A 21,932-nucleotide genomic window follows, 5' to 3' on the forward strand; every position below is an offset into this window, starting at 1 on the left:
GACACAGATTTGATTTTTTTAACCAATTTATATGCACTGGAGCATGTGCATGTAGTTCAAATTTGAATTGTGCACATAAAATGCATTGAAAATTCAGTTAATGCATAAAAATGTCCCAACGAACCCCGAAAAATCACAAAAATTCACACAACACTCCTGTTGTACTATGTTGACACAGAAAAAAATTTGAAAGCAATAAGAGGCAATGGATATCGTTTCGTCCCCAAAGGTGGGACGTTTCTTACCGAAAACCGTCATGCTTGCTGTGAGAAGCTCCGGTTTGTGAGAAGCATATACCCAAACCTTCCCCAAATGGGACAAAATTTGTACCACAGCATGTTGATGCCGCTCCATGATAGCATGCCAAGTTTCATGAATTTCAGACGAGTTTTGGATTTAGTAGAATTTAAAAACCAGGCATCTAAATGTTTTACCGGCAATCAACCGTGCCCGGTGTTTGAAATTCATTCCCATTTCTTGCATGGGACCTAAGCATGCACCCAAGGACACAGATTTGATTTTTCAACCAATTTATATGCACTAGAGCATGTGCATGTAGTTCAAATTTGAATTATGCACATAAAATGCATTGAAAACTCGGTTAATGCATAAAAATGTCCAAACGAACCCCGAAAAATCAAAAAAAATCACACAACACTCCTGTTGTTCTACGTTGACACAAGAAAAAAAATTGAAAGCAATAAGAGGCAATGGTTATCGTTTCGTCCCCAAAGGTGGGACGTTCCCTACCAAAAACCATCATGCTTGTTGTGAGAAGCTACGGTTTGTGAGAAGCATATACCCAAACCTGCCCCAAATGGGACAAATTTGTACGACGACATGTTGATGCTGCTCCATGATAGCATGCCAAGTTTCATGAATTTCAGACAAGTTTTGGATTTACTAGAATTTAAAAACCAGGTATCTCAATGTTTTGTCGGCAATCAAAGGTGCCCCGGTGTTTGAAATTCATTCCCATTTCTTGCATGGGACCTAAGCATGCACCCAAGGACACAGATTTGATTTTTTAACCAATTTATATGCACTGGAGCATGTGCATGTAGTTCAAATTTGAATTATGCACATCAAATGCATTGAAAATTCAGTTAATGCATAAAAATGTCCCAACGAACCCCAAAAATCACAAAAATTCACACAACACTCCTGTTGTTCTATGTTGACACGAGAAAAAAATTTGAAAGCAATAAGAGGCAATGGATATCGTTTCGTCCCCAAAGGTGGGACGTTTCTTACCGAAAACCATCATGCTTGTTGTGAGAAGCTCCGGTTTGTGAGAAGCATATACCCGAACCTTCCCCAAATGGGACAAAATTTGTACCACGGCATGTTGATGCCGCTCCATGATAGCATGCCAGGTTTCATGAATTTCAGACGAGTTTTGGATTTAGTAGAATTTAAAAACCAGGCATCTAAATGTTTTACCGGCAATCAACCGTGCCCGGTGTTTGAAATTCATTCCCATTTCTTGCATGGGACCTAAGCATGCACCCAAGGACACAGATTTGATTTTTCAACCAATTTATATGCACTAGAGCATGTGCATGTAGTTCAAATTTGAATTATGCACATAAAATGCATTGAAAACTCGGTTAATGCATAAAAATGTCCAAACGAACCCCGAAAAATCAAAAAAAATCACACAACACTCCTGTTGTTCTATGTTGACACGAGAAAAAAAATTGAAAGCAATAAGAGGCAATGGTTATCGTTTCGTCCCCAAAGGTGGGACGTTCCCTACCAAAAACCATCATGCTTGTTGTGAGAAGCTACGGTTTGTGAGAAGCATATACCCAAACCTGCCCCAAATGGGACAAATTTGTACCACGACATGTTGATGCTGCTCCATGATAGCATGCCAAGTTTCATGAATTTCAGACAAGTTTTGGATTTACTAGAATTTAAAAACCAGGCATCTCAATGTTTTGCCGGCAATCAAAGGTGCCCCGGTGTTTGAAATTCATTCCCATTTCTTGCATGGGACCTAAGCATGCACCCAAGGACACAGATTTGATTTTTTAACCAATTTATATGCACTGGAGCATGTGCATGTAGTTCAAATTTGAATTATGCACATAAAATGCATTGAAAATTCAGTTAATGCATAAAAATGTCCCAACGAACCCCGAAAAATCACAAAAATTCACACAACACTCCTGTTGTTCTATGTTGACACAAGAAAAAAATTTGAAAGCAATAAGAGGCAATGGATATCGTTTCGTCCCCAAAGGTGGGACGTTTCTTACCGAAAACCATCATGCTTGCTGTGAGAAGCTCCGGTTTGTGAGAAGCATATACCCAAACCTTCCCCAAATGGGACAAAATTTGTACCACGGCATGTTGATGCCGCTCCATGATAGCATGCCAAGTTTCATGAATTTCAGACGAGTTTTGGATTTAGTAGAATTTAAAAACCAGGCATCTAAATGTTTTACCGGCAATCAACCATGCCCGGTGTTTGAAATTCATTCCCATTTCTTGCATGGGACCTAAGCATGCACCCAAGGACACACATTTGATTTTTTCAACCAATTTATATGCACTAGAGCATGTGCATGTAGTTCAAATTTGAATTATGCACATAAAATGCATTGAAAACTCGGTTAATGCATAAAAATGTCCAAACGAACCCCGAAAAATCAAAAAAAAATCACACAACACTCCTGTTGTTCTATGTTGACACGAGAAAAAAAATTGAAAGCAATAAGAGGCAATGGTTATCGTTTCGTCCCCAAAGGTGGGACGTTCCCTACCAAAAACCATCATGCTTGTTGTGAGAAGCTACGGTTTGTGAGAAGCATATACCCAAACCTGCCCCAAATGGGACACTTTGTACCACGACATGTTGATGCTGCTCCATGATAGCATGCCAAGTTTCATGAATTTCAGACAAGTTTTGGATTTACTAGAATTTAAAAATCAAGCATCTCAATGTTTTGCCGGCAATCAAAGGTGCCCCGGTGTTTGAAATTCATTCCCATTTCTTGCATGGGACCTAAGCATGCACCCAAGGACACAGATTTGATTTTTTAACCAATTTATATGCACTGGAGCATGTGCATGTAGTTCAAATTTGAATTATGCACATAAAATGCATTGAAAATTCAGTTAATGCATAAAAATGTCCCAACGAACCCCGAAAAATCACAAAAATTCACACAACACTCCTGTTGTTCTATGTTGACACGAGAAAAAAAATTGAAAGCAATAAGAGGCAATGGATATCGTTTCGTCCCCAAAGGTGGGACGTTTCTTACCGAAAACCATCATGCTAGTTGTGAGAAGCTCCGGTTTGTGAGAAGCATATACCCAAACCTTCCCCCAAATGGGACAAAATTTGTACCACGGCATGTTGATGCCGCTCCATGATAGCATGCCAAGTTTCATGAATTTCAGACGAGTTTTGGACTTAGTACAATTTAAAAACCAGGCATCTAAATGTTTTACCGGCAATCAACCGTGCCCGGTGTTTGAAATTCATTCCCATTTCTTGCATGGGACCTAAGCATGCACCCAAGGACACATATTTGATTTTTTAACCAATTTATATGCACTAGAGCATGTGCATGTAGTTCAAATTTGAATTGTGCACATAAAATGCATTGAAAACTCGGTTAATGCATAAAAATGTCCAAACGAACCCCGAAAAATCAAGAAAAATCACACAACACTCCTGTTGTTCTATGTTGACACGAGAACAAAAAATTGAAAGCAATAAGAGGCAATGGTTATCGTTTCGTCCCCAAAGGTGGGACGTTCCCTACCAAAAACCATCATGCTTGTTGTGAGAAGCTACGGTTTGTGAGAAGCATATACCCAAACCTGCCCCAAATGGGACAAATTTGTACCACGACATGTTGATGCTGCTCCATGATAGCATGCCAAGTTTCATGAATTTCAGACAAGTTTTGGATTTACTAGAATTTAAAAACCAGGCATCTCAATGTTTTGCCGGCAATCAAAGGTGCCCCGGTGTTTGAAATTCATTCCCATTTCTTGCATGGGACCTAAGCATGCACCCAAGGACACAGATTTTTTAACCAATTTATATGCACTAGAGCATGTGCATGTAGTTCAAATTTGAATTATGCACATAAAATGCATTGAAAATTCACTTAATGGATATCGTTTCGTCCCCAAAGGTGGCACGTTCCCTACCGAAACCATCACACTTGTTTTGAGAAGCTCTGGTTTGTGAGAAGCTTATACCCGAACCTGCCCCAAACGGAAAAAAAATTGTACCACGGCATGTTTGATGCCGCTACATGATAGCATGCCAAGTTTCATGAATTTCAGACGATTTTTGGATTTACTAGAATTTAAAAACCAGGCATCTCAATGTTTGCGGCCGAGTGACAGTGGCAGGGTGTTTGAAATTCATTCCCATTTCTTGCATGGGACCTAAGCATGCAACCGAGGACACATATTTGATTTTTCAATAAGTTTATATGCACTGGAGCATGTGCATGTAGTTCAAATTTGAATTATGCGTATAAAATGCCTGGAAAACCCAGTTAATGTATAAAAATGTACAAACGAACCCTGAATCATTCCAATTTTTTTGAAGACACACCTATAGTTGCATGTTCACTGCAGATATAAGTTCTAACAATTCAAACACCATCCTTTGTAGTTGTGACCCCATTACGCAATTCAAATGATCAAGACGATAAATCAAGTAGATCGCACACAGTTTATTATCACCAACCGTATGAGATGTAGCACAAAATATCTCGGAGCACCATCGGTGTATAGTATGCCCATGGCTTACGAGAGAAGGTGCATCGGCTACAGACCACAGCCGGCGTGTCAAGCACACTAGCTCACTCCCAAAATATCATTTCACTGTTCATTCATCGCTGGTGAAAGATGGGGACGTGGACCCATGTCGTGAGGGCAACTTCGGTGGCCCCCTCCGGCGAGAGTGCGGCCGCAGCTGCCAGGCGCGTGCTAACAAGCTTCATGAGGGCGACCACAGTCTGCGTCCGGGCAACCAAGGCAGCCCAAACGGCCGATGTTGCTTCTCATGCGGCGGCGGCGGCATCTGCCTCAAGGATAGCAACTGGCGAGAGCGGCACATCAGATGTACGTTCCGCAGCGGCAGGCTTAGCCCTGCTGGAGGCCACCCACTACCATGTCGAGGCCGTCCACGCCCAGCTCGTGGCGGTCACCGCACAAATCGAACGAAGCTTCTCCGACAATGGTTGGCAACCTACGGCCGAAGAGCTGGCAATCGCTGAGAGAGTTCGAGCAGTCGTCCGTTCCTGCGCGGCTTACCTTGCCACAACGAAGCCCGCCAGAGCCCAGATGGCGTCCGCCCACGCCCAGCTCATGGCGGCCTTTTCCAAAGAGATGGCGGACGCGGATGGCGAGATGCTTACCGAGTATGGTGCGATGGATGCCATGGAGCCCCTTCCCTAGGAGACCGTCGGGCGCGAGCTGGACATGGAGGCGGCGGCGGAGATCGACGAGCACCAGCCGTAGTAGTACTCTTTGTTTTGTTTAATTAAGAGCGTCGGTCTTTAATTTGTTAGAGTAATGTTTAGGTCAGTTAGCTTTGTTTAATTGCTGAACTTGCTCGATTAAGAAGTTAGTCTCCTTTGTGTACCCAAATTATGCAATGACGTGGATGACCACTGTAACCAGGGAAATTCGAACCAAATTTTTTGACGTTCAAACTCAACACACACGGGTTTAGCTATCTGAATCGTTTGTGATGTTCACATGTCGTACACAGTGTTGAATAAGGGACCATGTCCGATGACATTTTTTGGCTGAAGCGATTCCAAATTTTCGGCTTCCGCGGAAATATCTACCTCCCAACCCACTCCCCCTTACCAAAAGCCAAATTTCCCTCTTTCCGCCTTCCTTTCCAAGTTGAAACCTTCACTCCTTGCTTGCAGCGCCGACGCCTCCTCGCCGGCGACCCTCCTTCACGCTCCTTGGCCTCGCCTATCCAGGCAGGTAATCCACACCCGACCCCCATCCTCCTCCTCCTTCCACATCCCACATGCCCCTACCGCCGGCGCGAGCGCGAAACCTACCACCCAAATCACCGACCCCTCCACCAAATAAGCTCCGACCTAAGCCATGGTGCACGCAGTATAGCCAGGACCTCAAGGAGCATTTGGCAGCGGAGAAGCAAATCACGGTCACACGCGTGGATGAGGTCACGATGGCTGCCATTCATGCCGACCCCCAGATCTTGAAGGAGCACCTTGCCATTTGCTACATACGCCAGTTATGCATGCTCGGTTTACCCGTTGCGTGTGCTGCTCCTGCCTTTCCTTCACAAATTCTAGTGAATTGTGCTATCTAATTTTACCATGCAATCTGTTGCTCTAGTGTATATGTTCTATATGTCGTGCAGTCTGGTGCTCACTTATTAACTGTTTTGTTAATTAGTTGTCGTCTTCAGTTAACTGTTTGGTTCAATTCTGCAAATGGATGTTCAATTCTTCAGGCTGCAATTTTGTATTGTCTTCCATGTGAGAAATAAATTGAATTTATCTTATAAAATTGCGGGTGCATTCTGTTATTGTATACCATGTGAGGAATAAATTAAATTTCGCTGTAGTAAATACATGAGAAACAAATACAATTGCTACAATTGGCTGTAGTTAACTATTTGGTTAACTGTCTGATCTTCTATTAGGAGTATGTTATATTGTGCAATCTGGTGCTCAGTTAATGTTTGGTTCATTTGTTGTGGTGTTTAGTTAACTGCTTGGTTCAATGTTATATTGTGCAATGTGGTGCTCGGTTAATTTTTGGTTCATTTGTTGTGGTGTTTAGTTAACTGCTTGGTTCAATTCTGCAATGCGATGTCCAATTGTCATGGGTAGAATTTTGTATTGTTGTGCATGTGAGGAATAAATCGAATTTGGTTGCACTTAATACATGAGAAACATATACAAGTGCTATATTTCCTAGTTCTTAATCATGCTTGGTTTGGATAAATGGGTTTTCCCTGTGGCTTGAATTAATCTGATGAATCTGCAATGTGATTATTTTTCATCAACATATTTTACTGATAGTGTGCGAACCCTTACTTAACCTGATGACTAACTACCTTATATGTGTTGCAGGGAAACAATAGGAAGCACTGAGGTTTACAATCAAGGTTAGCACGTGCATGGTTCGTTGTCTAATAGCACATTATTGTGCAATTGCAGGAACCATTCTAATATTTAGGTTTGTAACAATTTGGTCTTGCACATGTAGGTCCTGCTGTCAGAGGTTTTGACCCACTGTTCAACCCTTTTTGCATATGGGGAAATGAGTTGTCCATGAATGTCAGTCAAGTCAAGAAACTCAGAAAGATTGTTAGGATAAAGAAATTAGCGACAAAAAACAACAAGATCTTTGTCTGCACAATGAAGAAGACATCAGTTCACTACAGGATGGTACTAACTATTATACCTTTCCTTTTTTATTCCTTTACCCCATTTCCAATATAGAGAAGATATTTATGCACATCCTTGTTTTCAAGCCTTTCCAAAGCAGTTCACTGATGATTACCTCTCAAACCACCTGTACGGTCAAGAGGCGAGGAAGGTATTCATACAACACCCACGGTTCAATATTGAAGTGTTCTTGAAGAGGACGAATGATGGACGGTCAATCATCCACAGGCACTGGCCTAAAGTTACAAAGACCTTCAACATCAATGAAGGCTCAATATTCGCCTTCTGCTTCAGCAGTTTTCCAGATGAGATAAATCTGTCTATGTACCGTCTATGATGCTAATTTCGAAAGGTTATAGATGTTGCATGTGAAACTTGTACCTGGTGTAGTTGTGTAATGGGGTAGCTGAGTGCTGAAGCTATATGATGTTGTACTCTGATGTATTTCAATTATGAAAATGAAATATATTGTGTGCTTAATATGAATTGTCAATTAGATTAATAAATGGATTATGAATAATCGGATAATTAGCCTGCTAGTGGCGAATTAGCCTGCTAATTGGGTTTTGCTATTGTAAACAGTTGTTAAAAAAATACCATGGACGATGACCTCAGGCAACGCACACAGTTTTAGGAATAAACCGTGTTGGATCAATGAACAATCACACACGACTTTCTCTTGAAAACTGTTTGCGTTAGGCCACCTTGCGCAAACGTTTACCACATGAAAACTGTGTGTGATGAAAAGCCTTTGCAACACAATTTCTTCCACGGACCGTGTGTGATATATTCAATAACGCAAGCGATTTAACGGGAAAAATTGTGTGATGTACCTGTGAACGAAAACATTTTCCTTCGAGCGACTGTGCGGGATGTACATACGAACGGAAACATTTAGCGGGGACTGACTGTGTGGGATGTACTTACGACCGAAAATAATTTCACCGTATAATTGTATTTTTAATTCTACTGTATGTATTTCCGTATTTGAGCGCTCGCCGGTCGCACACGACCTTATTTTCCGAACATGTGTGCCAGGAGGGCATATCCCCGACGGTTTCTGGGTCGTGTGGGAAGGTCCCCCCTATCGCTCACACTCACTTGGCGACGATTCCAGATGCCATCGTGGAAAGGGGTTTTAAACCATTTGTTTAGGAGCTCGCTGTACTAGTGTACTTACAACAATGTAATGTAAATCATTGATGTGTTCAATCAGCAGAAAACAGGAAAATAATCACCATGAATAATAGCACTTACACGTAAGTGAGACAGAAAGATGTGAAAATGGTGTTTGTCTTCACTATAATCTTCCCATGATGGGAATATATGCACGTAGTCCCTAACAACATTGAAAGCATTGTTTTTAAAACTGGGAATAACTGGAATGGGGTTCCAATCTGCAGGAATTGGCCGTCTCTGCAGTTGGGATAGGTCTTCGGCCAGTGGACTTGCTGTACGTTTGGCTGGAGTGGGATTTTTCTATAGTACGGCTGGTGCTATGGCAACTGAAATCGGCATGCCTTTTGCTGGAGTGCAGGTCCTGTGTGGTGGGGCTAGTGGTGTGGCCAGTGAAGTATGGGTACAGTCTGCTGGAGTCGGTCCTACGTTTTGTGTCACTGGTTGTACAGCCAATATAAGTGGGGTGTTGTCTGATTTCTCCGGCACCACCATGTTTTTTGAAGTCTTTGCTAGTGCTCCTTCAGGTTCGGCAATCACTCCCTTCCTTTTTGATGTCTGATACACAAAAACAACATTTGAGTGGAAAAACATGGTATGATGACAGATGGAATATGTATTGATAATGGATGGGCATGACACCTTGACATATATGATAAGTAAACTAAGCAGATGGCGGTGCAACAAAGTAGAAGAAATGCAAGACAACATATGCAAGATACGCGCAATCAATAAAATCTTGACAAATTAGAACAGGCACCTTGATGGATGAACAGGACAGACCATCTGCCTTTGACTTCTCGAGGTTAGAATAGTCATTAGGATCATATTCTGAACAAGAATCTAGAGGTGGGGAGCGTATGAGTCTCATTGCATCCAGAATGGCACTCAATGCCTTGGTGCCAATTTTGTAAGTCGTTGCAGTGTTCCACAATATTCTTCTGATGCGCGGATTCCGATATTCACTGTAATTACATATAATATCTGAGAACCATGAAAACATAAATAGTATTAAGATTATCTTTGTAATGCAGAGGATATTCTAATATAGGGCGACCTTGTAAACCCTTGTGTGCTATCACTGGATTCTGATGAGAGAGCTCATGTGTGTTGTAATATGGTGTGTGTGCATTAATATAATCCGACAGAAGTACACAAAAATAGGTTTCAGAAGTAAGGATAGTTGGCAGATGATAGGTTCATAATATATTGTATAGAGAGTTTATTGCCAAACCATGATAACAAGAGCACGCAGCAACTAAGCAAATCATAGTATACATAAAAGGGGTACACCATAACCATGATATATAAATCGGGAAAGTGGAACTGGCTGGAAAATACGGTGTTGCATTGCCGCTACTAATTGAAAGCCTATCGATCACGTACATGCCATCTCTATCAGCTGTTGACTGCAGATGTCCCCGCGCTCTTTCCGGACAAAGAACATACTGTACGTACTAAATACAAAATAACAAAAAAGGAACATGTTAAAAAACAGAAGAGAAAGCATATTCTTGAGGTTCCGCTTCATTGCATACAATGTTGGTTGCCCACTCATCATGCATCACAGCGCCCAAAGAAATACAATTCCATGTTGTCTCTCTATATGTGGCCACATGCATTTGGAAAATCAAGTGGGAGCATTACCTGAACAATTAAAGTGTGTTTGTTAACTAATATCAGTATCATATCACAATTCATATTTGAAGAAGTAAGCTTTGGACTTATGATTGGTGTGTTGTTTAGCTTCAAGAGTGGACTGCTGCTAGTGCCGACACATAGCAGCTACACAGATCATAGTGTAGATATAACGGGAAAACCGTAAGCATCAGGAATAAAATCAGCAAAGTGAAACTTGCTGGAATATATGTGCTAGTATTGCCAGTACGGCTAGAAAGGCTTCGGATACCAGCTCTCTTCAACCGAAGGTGCGATACTGTTAATATCAGTGTAATTCTCAAAGGCGACACAGCTCCCCGCATTTCCTTGCTTCTTATAGGATTCAAGTGGGCAGGCCACTACAAATCCTATTCCTATGTTTACAAAATCCTACAAATCAAAGAGGCCCGAAAAGTTCAAAGTGTCCATCACAACCGACCGTATAGACCTCTACACTGCAAATGTCCCTGCTCATCATCACTACAAGGAACATACTGTACTACTATCATACTCCCTCCGTTCCAAAATATAAGTCTTTGTAGAGATTTCCACTATGTATCACATATAGATGTATACAGATACATTTTAGAGTTTAGCTTCACTCATTTTGCTCCATATGTAGTCCATGATGGAATCTATACAAAGGGTTGTATTTAGGAACGAAGAGAGTACTTATTAAAGAAGAACGGAAAAGAAACATGTTAAAGAAGAGCAAGCAGATTTTGGATAATAAAATGTTCGTTGCGCAGTGCCCACACATCATGAACTAGAGCGCATTAAGAATGCAACTCCCTGCTGTCTCTCTATATGTGGTGCACATGCTTTTCGAAAGTAAAGTAGAAACATTAGCTGACCAATTAAACGTTATCTGTTTTAGTAATACTAGCAAATATGCCCGCGCGTTGCACCGGGAAAAAAACTTCCGCCATCAGCATTTCCTTCGCATGTTTCTCTATCTCGACCCTCGACGCCTACGCCCTACATTAATTGAGTATTTCTTTCGTTGGCCACTACTTTAATTATGCACCATGCATAATTAGCCCATCACATATTGTAGAGGTTAATTATGGAGGCACGTCAATCAACCAATATCTATTTGGGTCTCCACCTTAGGGATAAATAGAAGCCACACCTCACTATGTCTTTATTGGTTTCTAAGACAGCTTATTGGTTCGAAAGAACAGACATATATAAACTGACATAATTGTGTGTAAGAGAGTGAAGTGGGATTATTAAATTGGTGAGTGAACGTGAAAAATTGATTGTAGAATGGCTGCACCGCTGGGACCTTGGGCCGGCGAAAGCAGCTCAACTGGAGTTGTGCAACTTGGATGGGCCAACCTGGTCTCCATCCATCCATGAATCACATATATTTTGTCTCTCTCTCTCTCTCATACTATGTATAGAACAGTTGCCTGGTGGCCTGGCTAAGTCAGTGACGTGCGGAAAAGTTGAAGAAACAATCCCATGTGTGTAACCAGAGAATTAATTTTGTAATTCAAAATATGTTATACAACCACACCAACTGGCACTTTCAATCAGAAAAAATAAACAAAAAAACAAACTTAATTTTACAATTCAAAACATGTTGTGTTAGCAATTGACCAACCTACTATCGATTGCCTCCGTGATGTTCCTGTAGTCGAGGTCCACCAACTTGCCACAGACCTAGGTCATCAGACTGGGCATCTTGCCATTCCGCCAGCGACACCGCCTATATCTTGAGAAAAACACATTAATTAATATTTAACCAAAATGAATAGAAATATTTTACCTACATGCACATGTTTGATAACTGGATATTTTGTGATACATCAATATTTAATACAACCAGAAGAAATATAGTCATGTTTAACATAAAATTTGTTTCATAATTCAGAGCATGAAACTTGAGATTTAATTACACACATATGAAGAAGTTGTGACCATTTATCCTGCGAAAAAGGATGTCTTATGTAGGACTGAGGATGCAACTTCAGTTACAGGATCTTCGTTTCTATATCACTTTGGCGAATAACAAATTGACACTGCACATAGAAAAGAAAACGAAATGAAGAGAAGCATGTACCGTTTTTTATGAGAAAAAAGGTGTAAGATAGGGGTACCTCATTTCACGCTTGTACTTGCACGCACCTAATAGCCATCTCTTTCAACTGAACATTATCTGGCATCTTAGGAAAAAACATGCCATTGTAGGAGTTAATGGCACCTGTTTAGTCAGCCTGATAAAAGTGAAGCAAGTCGTTGTCCACATGTGTAGCATCCAAGTTACTTACCAGAACATGCAACACTGAACATCCTATACACCGCTCCCAGCTGCACTTTGCCAGAGAAATATATGTGAAAATCATCTAGATGACCAGGCAGATAAACTGAAGTGAATACAAAACGGAAATCATGTACACATGGCCTAAGAACACGGGGACATCCCAAAACGGAAAAAGCATAATACTCCCTCCGTTCCTAAATATAAGTCTTCCTAGGATTTCAATACAAACTACATACGGATGTATATGGACATATTTTAAAGTGTAGATTCATCCATTTTGCTCCGTATGTAGTCCATAGTGAAATCTCTAAAAAGACATATATTTAGGAACGGAGGGAGTAGATTGCTAGTTCGCTACATAATGAGAAAAAACATAATAAAACAAAATGATTTGACAGCTTTCATGGATGTCCTATTTACCTCAGGCAGTCAGGCTGAGAACGTGTTTGATCAATTCTTCTCGTGTGCTTGCCTATTTCTGCATTAGAGGTACACATGACAGGCTTTCAATTTTCCACGAAAGAAATCTGGATCGAGGTGCTGGGTGTTAATTAATGGTCAATTTGACGTCCGCACCCACCAAGCCACACCATGGGTTCTGCCCGTTCCTTCTTAAAGTGACAATTTCAGTGTATGTTGCTGGAGTTTTTTTATTGCTTCGCTTTGACAAGTAACATGATACATGGAAAAAAATAAAAAGGCAAAGAAGAAGCTAAATCCTTCATCCTGCGAAGATAAAGAGAAAATAAATAGTTTCAGGCCAAGTAAGCTTTGACAGATTACCAGAGTTCTTTCTAGTTTCTACAGCTTTTGGTCTGACAAAACAGATGAAATCTTGTTCAAGGCTAGCGAGGAAGTGCCCCATGTAAACGAACAGGAAATCTGCTTCTTACTGTCGTTGTTCTTTGGCTCTATACAGGTTGCTCGAATTAAGTCTTCCATTCACCACCTAAATTGATCCTTTGTCTTCATTCCGGTCAATGGTAGCAGCAGCTCTCCTCAGGACAATAAGTTAGCATCCTTCATTACAGTGCATGTTCCTCACCTTCGCCATCTTCAACAGCAATGCTCCATCTCTTCCTAGGCTTCAGAAACATAGCACTAATCAAATCCCAAAAGAGGAGTGGGAGAAAACGTATTTGGATTTTGAAAAGTCTGTATGTCTCTTGCACACACAATCAGTTTTCTCGGCAAGGGGCTGGAGGCACGGGCAACCTCGCGCTCCTCGGTATCCTGTAGAGCCCACGTTCACGCCATCAATCCAAAGATAGCTAGGCGCTGTCCCCCGTGACTGACCGCCATCATAGACTGACAGCAGAGGAACAGTCACGGCCGCACGGCCGCGACTGCACGATGGAAGTTGAGGCCGGCCAGGACTGGACGCCGACCAAGTTGAGCGCCCTCAAACACGCCAACCCCAAATCAAACCAGCAACCATCGAGCCCAAAATAAACAACGCGAGATTTGGACGATTATGTACCCCTGGAGGACGTGCGCGTGGTCCAGGTCGCCCCCTCCTGGATTTAAGGCGGCGAGCTGCCATCACCCTATGGAGTTTAACTCGAACCCTCCCCACCTATCCCATGTCCCAACGTGACCAGGGGCAGCGCGACTCGTCGGGAGTGGAGCAGGGAGGAGTCGCTGGGGCATGTGGGCGGGAGGAGGCGAGCGGCGCGTTGCCGGGAGGAGGAAAGCGACGCGCGGCCGGGGGCGGCGCACATCGCCGGCGGCATAGCCGCGAGGAGGCGCGGGGCGGAGCCATTGGCGGGGAGCAGCTCGTGGCCTGGAGTCGGAGCAGGAAGACGATGGGGATAGGTGGGGAGGGTTGGCTTGGGTCTTCTATTTCTTCCGTCCGTCGCGAAACGGTTTTTTCTTTACTGACCGAGGACTGCGGGTTGAATACTAAAGAACACAGGGTTTTTTTTAGCAAAAACGCGACGACGGTGAACAGCCGGGCAGAAGCACTAATCGCTTTATTATTATTATTTTTCTCGCCTGTATGAGGCCCACGCTGGCGGACGATTGACATACGAAAAAGTAGAACGAAATTACGGACGAAATCACATGAATAATACCACCTCAGATGTAGAAAATAATACAGGTGAAAAAAACTGAAAGCGTAAATTCACGGGAAGAAGCGTATTGTGACGGTAAACCCACGGAGTCAATCCGTGCTTTATTATTAGGGAGAGATTAGGGAAAGATCAGCATCATATCAGATTCGTATTTGAGCAACAAGTTTGGAATTATGAGTGGCACGTTGTTTAGCTTGATGGATTCAGGAGCAGTGCTAAGCAGGTACCCGAGCCCCTTCCTTCGCACCGGCGAACTTCGGCGAGCTCTCAAAAATTTAGTCTACTGTCATTTAACTAGTGCGGAATATAAAAAGGAAAAACCATAAGCATTGCGAGTATAGTGTTGAGCGTGCCATGGCGGATCTGAAGGTGCAAATCGGACAAAGGCAACTTCGCAACCAATGTTTGCTTTCAACTAGCAAGTAAGTGATGGACAAGAAATCAGAGTAAAGCAGTGACGATCTATTTTCTTGCTGTGATAAATAAGTTGAGCAGATACGAAAGAGTACCGCCCCTGGTGCGGCGCTGTGTACGCATCTGCTGAGAATTTGACAGTGTTGCGGTAGCGATGGCTGTCGACGGCGTGGAAGCAGGTCTAGGAGGGTAGACGGTGGCGGCATGGCGCGGTGGACGAGACGGTCGTAGGAGCGGTGCCGGCAAGGTGGACGACGGCGGGGATGAAGCGAGAGGACGGGATGCAAGGATCCCGGTCCGAAGCCGTGGATGAGAGAGGTCGATCTCTTGTAATGGCCGATGGCGTCGGGGTATCAGCTCCGGCATGGTGGAGGAGGACAGTGGTGGATGGGGTGGCGGGCGGAGGAGGCTGGGGTGGAGAGGGTGTTTTGGTGCCCATGGAGTACGAATGGGGAAATGGAGGGAGAGAGGATGGGGGTAACCATTGAGGGAGTCCTGGATTAGGGGGTCCTCGGACAGCCGGACTGTTGGACTATGAGGATACAAGATTGAAGACTTTATCCCGTGTCCGGATGGGACTCTCCTTGGCGTGGAAAGCAAGCTTGGCAGTACGGATATGTAGATCTCCTTCCTTGTAACCGACTCTGTGTAACCCTAGCCCCCTCCGGTGTCTATATAAACCGGAGGGTTTAGTCCGTAGGACAACAACAATCATACCATAGGCTAGCTTCTAGGGTTTAGCCTCAATGATCTCGTGGTAGATCAACTCTTGTAATACTCATATCATCAAGATCAATCAAGAAGGAAGTAGGGTATTACCTCCATCGAGAGGGCCCGAACCTGGATAAACGTCGTGTCCCCCGCCTCCTGTTACCATCCGCCTTAGACTCACAGTTCGGGACCCCCTACCCGAGATCCGCCGGTTTTGACACCGACATTGGTGCTTTCATTGAGAGTTCCACTGTGCCGTCACCGTAAGGCTAGATGGCTCCGTCGATCATCGGAACGATGCGATCCAGGGTGAGGTTTTCCTCCCCGGACAGATCTTCGTATTCGGCGGCTTTGTACTGCGGGCCAACTCGCTTGGCCATCTGAGCAGATCGAGAGCTACGCCCCTGGCCATCAGGTCAGGTTTGGAAACTTGAACTATACTGCCGACATCCGCGGAGACTTGATCTTCGACGGATTCGAGCCCATGTCAGGTGCGCTGCACAGTCATGATAGGCATGACTTAGCCCCGCCAACGGACAGTGTTCGGGAGATCCCACCTGCACCTACTCCGGCCCTCGATCCGGAGCAGATTACGCCGTCCGAGGACGGGTGGATGGACCCCGCCACGGAGGCCGCACACTCAGCGGCGATAGAGTCGAATACTGACTTCACCTCTTATGAGACCCGTGTTTCCAGACATTTGGATTCGTCCCCGGCCACGGGCTCCGGACCGCCTGCGTCCCTGCCTATCGAATCTGATTGGGCACCGATCATGGAGTTTTCCTCCGCGGATATCTTCCAGCACTCACCACTGGGCGATGTGCTAAACTCATTAGGGTCTCTCTCCTTGTCAAGAGATCCTTGATCGAACTATGTCCGGCTAGAATGGGAAGCGGACGACGAAGAAATTCGTTCCCCACCCACCACCCACTTAATAGCCACTGTCGACGATTTAACCGACATGCTCGATTTCGACTCCGAAGACATCAACGGTATGGACGACGATGCAGGAGAGGAACAGGAACCACCGCCCACAGGGCGCTGGACAGCCACTTCATCACACGATATTTATATGGTGGATACACCAAAAAAACAATGACGAGGAACGGAAGGAGGCAGCGAAGGATAGCTCCCTCGAAAAGCAACCAAAGCGACGGCGTAGGTGCCGCTCCAAATCCCGCCTCGGCAAGAACAGCGATAACAGCGCAAGAAAAAATAACAGGCCGGTCGACTCCAGAGGAAACGACGACCACATTGACCTAGCGACAGAACAGGATAAACCAGCGGATGGCGAACAGAGTACGGAGCCGCTGTCCGATCATGGCGACGCCGAGGATAAATCTCATCAACCTCTCTCCGGAGAGGAAAACAGTCCGGACGACGATGCACACATCATCCCGGAAAGGCACTTGGAACAAGAGAACCTCCGTAGAAGGCTTATTGCCACTGCGAGGAGTATGAAGAAGCAGAAGCAAAGGCTTAAGGCCGCGCAGAATACGCTCAACAGTAGATGGAACAAAGTGCTTGACACTAAAGAAAAGTATGGTGGCAGTCGCCACACAAAGAGCTATCCAAAGCGCAAGCTGTTGCCCGAATTCGATGATGAGGCCTTAGAGCCCACACAGCTGAAAAATAAAATGGCCGACCGGTCGGATCGACCACCTCGTGGCCGCGATAGGGCGGCTAACGAGGTCGCACATAAGTCAGCACACGATCCAAGCAAGGACTTGCATCAAAAGGCCGGCATGACCAGATCCATCAACGGATCTAGGAAGCGCGCTCCAGCGCATAATCAAAACCGACACTACAACCGTCAGAACGCCATGACACATCCAAATACAGGGGTGCCGCGCACCCCATATGTTTCACCGATGAGGTGCTGGATCACGAATTTCCAGAGGGATTCAAACCCGTGAACATAGAGGCGTACGACGGAACGACAGACCCTGGGGTCTGGATTGAGGACTTCATCCTCCATATCCATATGGCTCGCGGAGACGATCTCCACGCCATCAAATACTTGCCCCTCAAGTTGAAAGGACCAGCTCGACACTAGCTGAAGAGCCTCCCCGAAAATTCAATTGGAAGTTGGGAGGAGCTTGAGGATGCTTTTAGGGCTAACTTTCAAGGGACCTATGTCCGACCTCTGGATGCAGACGATTTAATTCATATAATTCAACAGCCCAGAGAGTCAGCCCGAAAGCTTTGGAATAGATTTCTCACTAAGAAGAATCAAATCGTCGACTGCCCGGACGCCGAAGCCTTAGCAGCTTTCAAACACAGCATCCGAGACGAATGGCTCGCCAGACACCTCGGCCAAGAAAAGCCAAGAACAATGGCAGCCCTAACAAGCCTCATGACCCGCTGTTGCGCGGGCGAAGATAGCTGGCTGGCACGTAGTAGCACCAGCGACCCAGGCACATCTGAAGTTAGGGATGGTAATGGAAAACCACGATGCAGTAAAAGCAAGCGTCGAAATAACGAAGACAGCCTAGACAACACGGCGGTAAATGCCGGATTTAGGGGCTCTCGACCCGGTCAGCGAAAAAAGCCTTTCAAAGGCAACAGAGATGGACCGTCCAGCCTAAACAAGATTGTAGACAAATTATGTCAGATTCATGGCACCTCCGATAAACCTGTAAATCACACCCACAGAGAATGCTGGGTCTTCAAGCAGGCCGGCAAGTTAAACGCCGAACACAAGGGGAGGGATACACCAAGTGAAGACGAGGATGAGCCTCGCTAGCAAAGCACTGGGGGACAGAAAAAATTCCCACCAGAGGTCAAAACAGTGAACATGATTCACGTAACAAAAAGAAGAAGCAAACATGCACTCCGAGACATATGCGCCGTAGAGCCCGTCACCGCTAAGTCCAACCCTTGGTCGGCCTACCCGATCACTTTTGATCACAGGGATCACCTGACAAGTATCCGGCACGGAGGATTGGCTGCCTTGGTGCTAGACCCAATTATCGACGGATACCACCTCACCCAAGTCCTCATGGACGGCGGCAGTAGTCTTAATCTGATATATCAGGACACAGTCCGCAAAATGGGGATAGACCCGACAAGAATCAGCCAAAGCAATACTACCTTTGAAGGAGTAATACCAGGCCCAGAGCCCGCTGTACGGGCTCTCTAGTATTAGAGGTTGTATTCGGTTCTCCCAACAACTTTCGAAGTGAAAAATTAACCTTCGACATCGCTCCATTCCGAAGCGACTATCAAGCACTACTCGGAAGAACAACTTTCGCTCGTTTTAATGCAGTACCGCATTACGCTTCTCTTAAGCTCAAGATGCCCGGTCCACGTGGCATCATCACAATTAGCAGAAATGTTGAGCGTTCCTTGCGCGCAGAAGAACGTGTGGCGGCTTTAGCAGCCGAACACTAAACGACCTCTCAAACCAGAATAAATGATCGGTCGTCAAGACCGCGGACACAGCTAGACGAGTTCGGCGCATCACTAGCTGTAACAACTTAGATAAACCTGAGATTGGTTTGATGGATATACCCCCATAGGCGGTACCAGGGGCTCCCCGCATGTAAAAAGGACTACAGTTCGGCTCGACCTTACTTATCTTGAATTTTAATGGTTTATTAAGAATAACCAATTTTTCGCACGACAACTTTCACCTAAGTTCTTCTCTTTTGCAGATGATAATCGTGTTAGACCCTTCCAGGATACTGCACAACGGAGACACAGGCGCAGACGTGCAGCAGGGCCCCGCTCAAAGGTTTCTTTTTAGATTAAGACCCTGTGTAAACCTTTTAATGTCTCTTGTTGCTTCACATCCTCCGGATACTCAGCATAACCGAGAGGGATGCTGACATTATTGGCATTTCGCCACGTCAAAATAATGCACGTACCTGGACACTCGGGGTTCATTATCAAGGGCGTTACTCAGCCCAGTATATGTTGTAAAGACCGAATTCCTTAGGGAGTGTTCGGCATCGCGAGTTTGGCCTTATATGCATCAGCTCCGAATCATGTCTTTGGTCAAATGTTGGGTTTGCCCGGCTCCCGCGTTTTGCTACCTTACGTTCCGCTCTATCGGCTAAGGTGGCACCGGGAGAACTACTGCGATTGTGCCCTGGTTCATCCGGATGAGCACCTCAGTAGAGAAAGCCGAAAACTGACTGTCATGATAAAGCGCGAGACTGGTCAACCACTCAATGACTTAGCGGAATCTTCGAGATTCCTCCGCATTACCGAAGGGCCGGTTTTCCCGGTCATGTACGTACGCGTACCGTATTCGGATAGCTGCGGAAATACCAGGGGCTATATAGTAGCCCCACTGTCAAACTCCTATGGTTAAGTGAAAGTGTTAAAGCAATATAGTCCGATTGCCTCGTTCGCCGCGCTACCACCTCCTTGATGGACCAAGATGTTGGATCAAGTGTGAAGACGCGCTTTTGCGAACACCCCCGCATTATATGCGTGGGGGCTGAAGCCGACGACTGCAAACTTTCAGGTTATATATCTATATACATAAACGACCGCACAGGAGGCATAATAATACTTTCAGGCAAAAGTATAAACACAGCCTTTATAATTCAAATAACATTGTTCTTACAATTGGGATACATGTCACTAGAACATGATACTCTTCAAGCACTAAGCCTCTATTAAACGAGCGCCTTCTAAGACTTCTTCAACATAGTGCTCGCCCGATACCCGGCCTACGGCCGAACTCTGGGTTGCAATAGCGGTGGCTTCCATGTCTGCCCAATATGTCTTGACATGGGCGAGAGCCATCCGCGCACCCTCTATGCACGCCGACCTCTTCACAGCGTCGATATGCGGCACAGCACCAAGGAATCGTTGCACTAAGCCAAAATAACTATTCGGCCTTGGTCCTTCTGGCCAAAGATGATCCACAACAGACCTCATAGCAAGCCCAGACAACCTATGGAGCTCGGTCCACTCGGCCATTTGCTCATTTAACAGCAGCGGACGCACCGGAGCATTGAACTGCGACCAGAACAACTTTTCCACTTCGTTATCTTTTTGATCTTCGAAAAACTTGGTCGCATCAGCAGCACTTGCTGCCAAATCCAGGTACGCGTCCGCAGAACTCCATAATTGATCCAGAAGGGCATACTTAGGATCTCCGAACTTCGTCCGCAACAAAAAGGGCTTCCCAGCCGTGATATCTCTGGCTTGACGTAGCTCCTCCTTCGCCGCTCTGATTTTAGAGTGGGCTTCCTTGGTTGCTACCGTGGTTTTCTCCAGGTCTGCCATCTTCGCTTGGCTTTCCTTTTCAAGAAGCTCAAAACGGTCGGCGGCATCTTTCAGCTCAATAGCCATCTTGGCTATTTTCTCTTTGCTCTGGCAATGCACAGCATGTTCGGCTCTTAGCTCTTCGACCGCCTTTAGGGCGGCCGCATCACTCTTCCTGGCTTGTTCCTTGGCTCGGGCAAGTTCCGCCCGAAGGGTCTCCACAGCGACAGCTCCATCTGCAGTCACAGCATATTACAGATACTAGCATCATGCTCCTCTTAATGTGGGTTGATCATAGGAGAATACATACCCTGTGTCTCGTCAAGCCACTTGTTTACAAGCACGATGTCGGCATTTGCCGCATCAAGTTGTCGCTTCAGTTCGGCAAACTCACCAGTCCGGCTAGCCACCGGACCCTCAGCCGCCTGCACGTGAAAGCAGCACGGTTATTACCTAGGACTATGATCCTCTATTTGCCGTCTTTTTCGACAACAACCAGAGTCTCAGGGGCTACTATCTGCATAGGGCACACCTAGTGTGCGCGGTACCGTCAAAAAATATATATTACTTTGCGTTCCTCAAAGCCTCTCAGCAGGCTCATAAAAGCTTCATGCAACCCGCTCTCGGCGGATGAAATCCTCTCAACCACCGTACTCATTAGCGTACGATGCGCTTCTGAGATAGCCGCTTGCTCCAGAAGATTCATCAGTGCGTCTGGTCGCGCACCGGACAGTCTCAGACTCTTTCTATTGCTCTCCTTAGGAGCCGAATACCCCGGACTTCGGGTGGCCGAAGGGTTACCCTCTGGCCTTGGCGGATCAGGAGAAATCCTCCGTGACGACACCTCAGGGTCGTCCGCGTCACGAGGCGGGGAGGCACGGGGAGGTGTTTCGCTCTCCATCATCTCCGGAAGAAGATCCCCCGAAGACGAACTTTGTCGAGAAGGGCTATGATCCGAACTACAAGACATACATCTCGGTT

Source organism: Aegilops tauschii, chromosome 6 (assembly GCF_002575655.3).
Source record: "Aegilops tauschii subsp. strangulata cultivar AL8/78 chromosome 6, Aet v6.0, whole genome shotgun sequence".
Lineage (NCBI taxonomy): Eukaryota > Viridiplantae > Streptophyta > Magnoliopsida > Poales > Poaceae > Aegilops > Aegilops tauschii.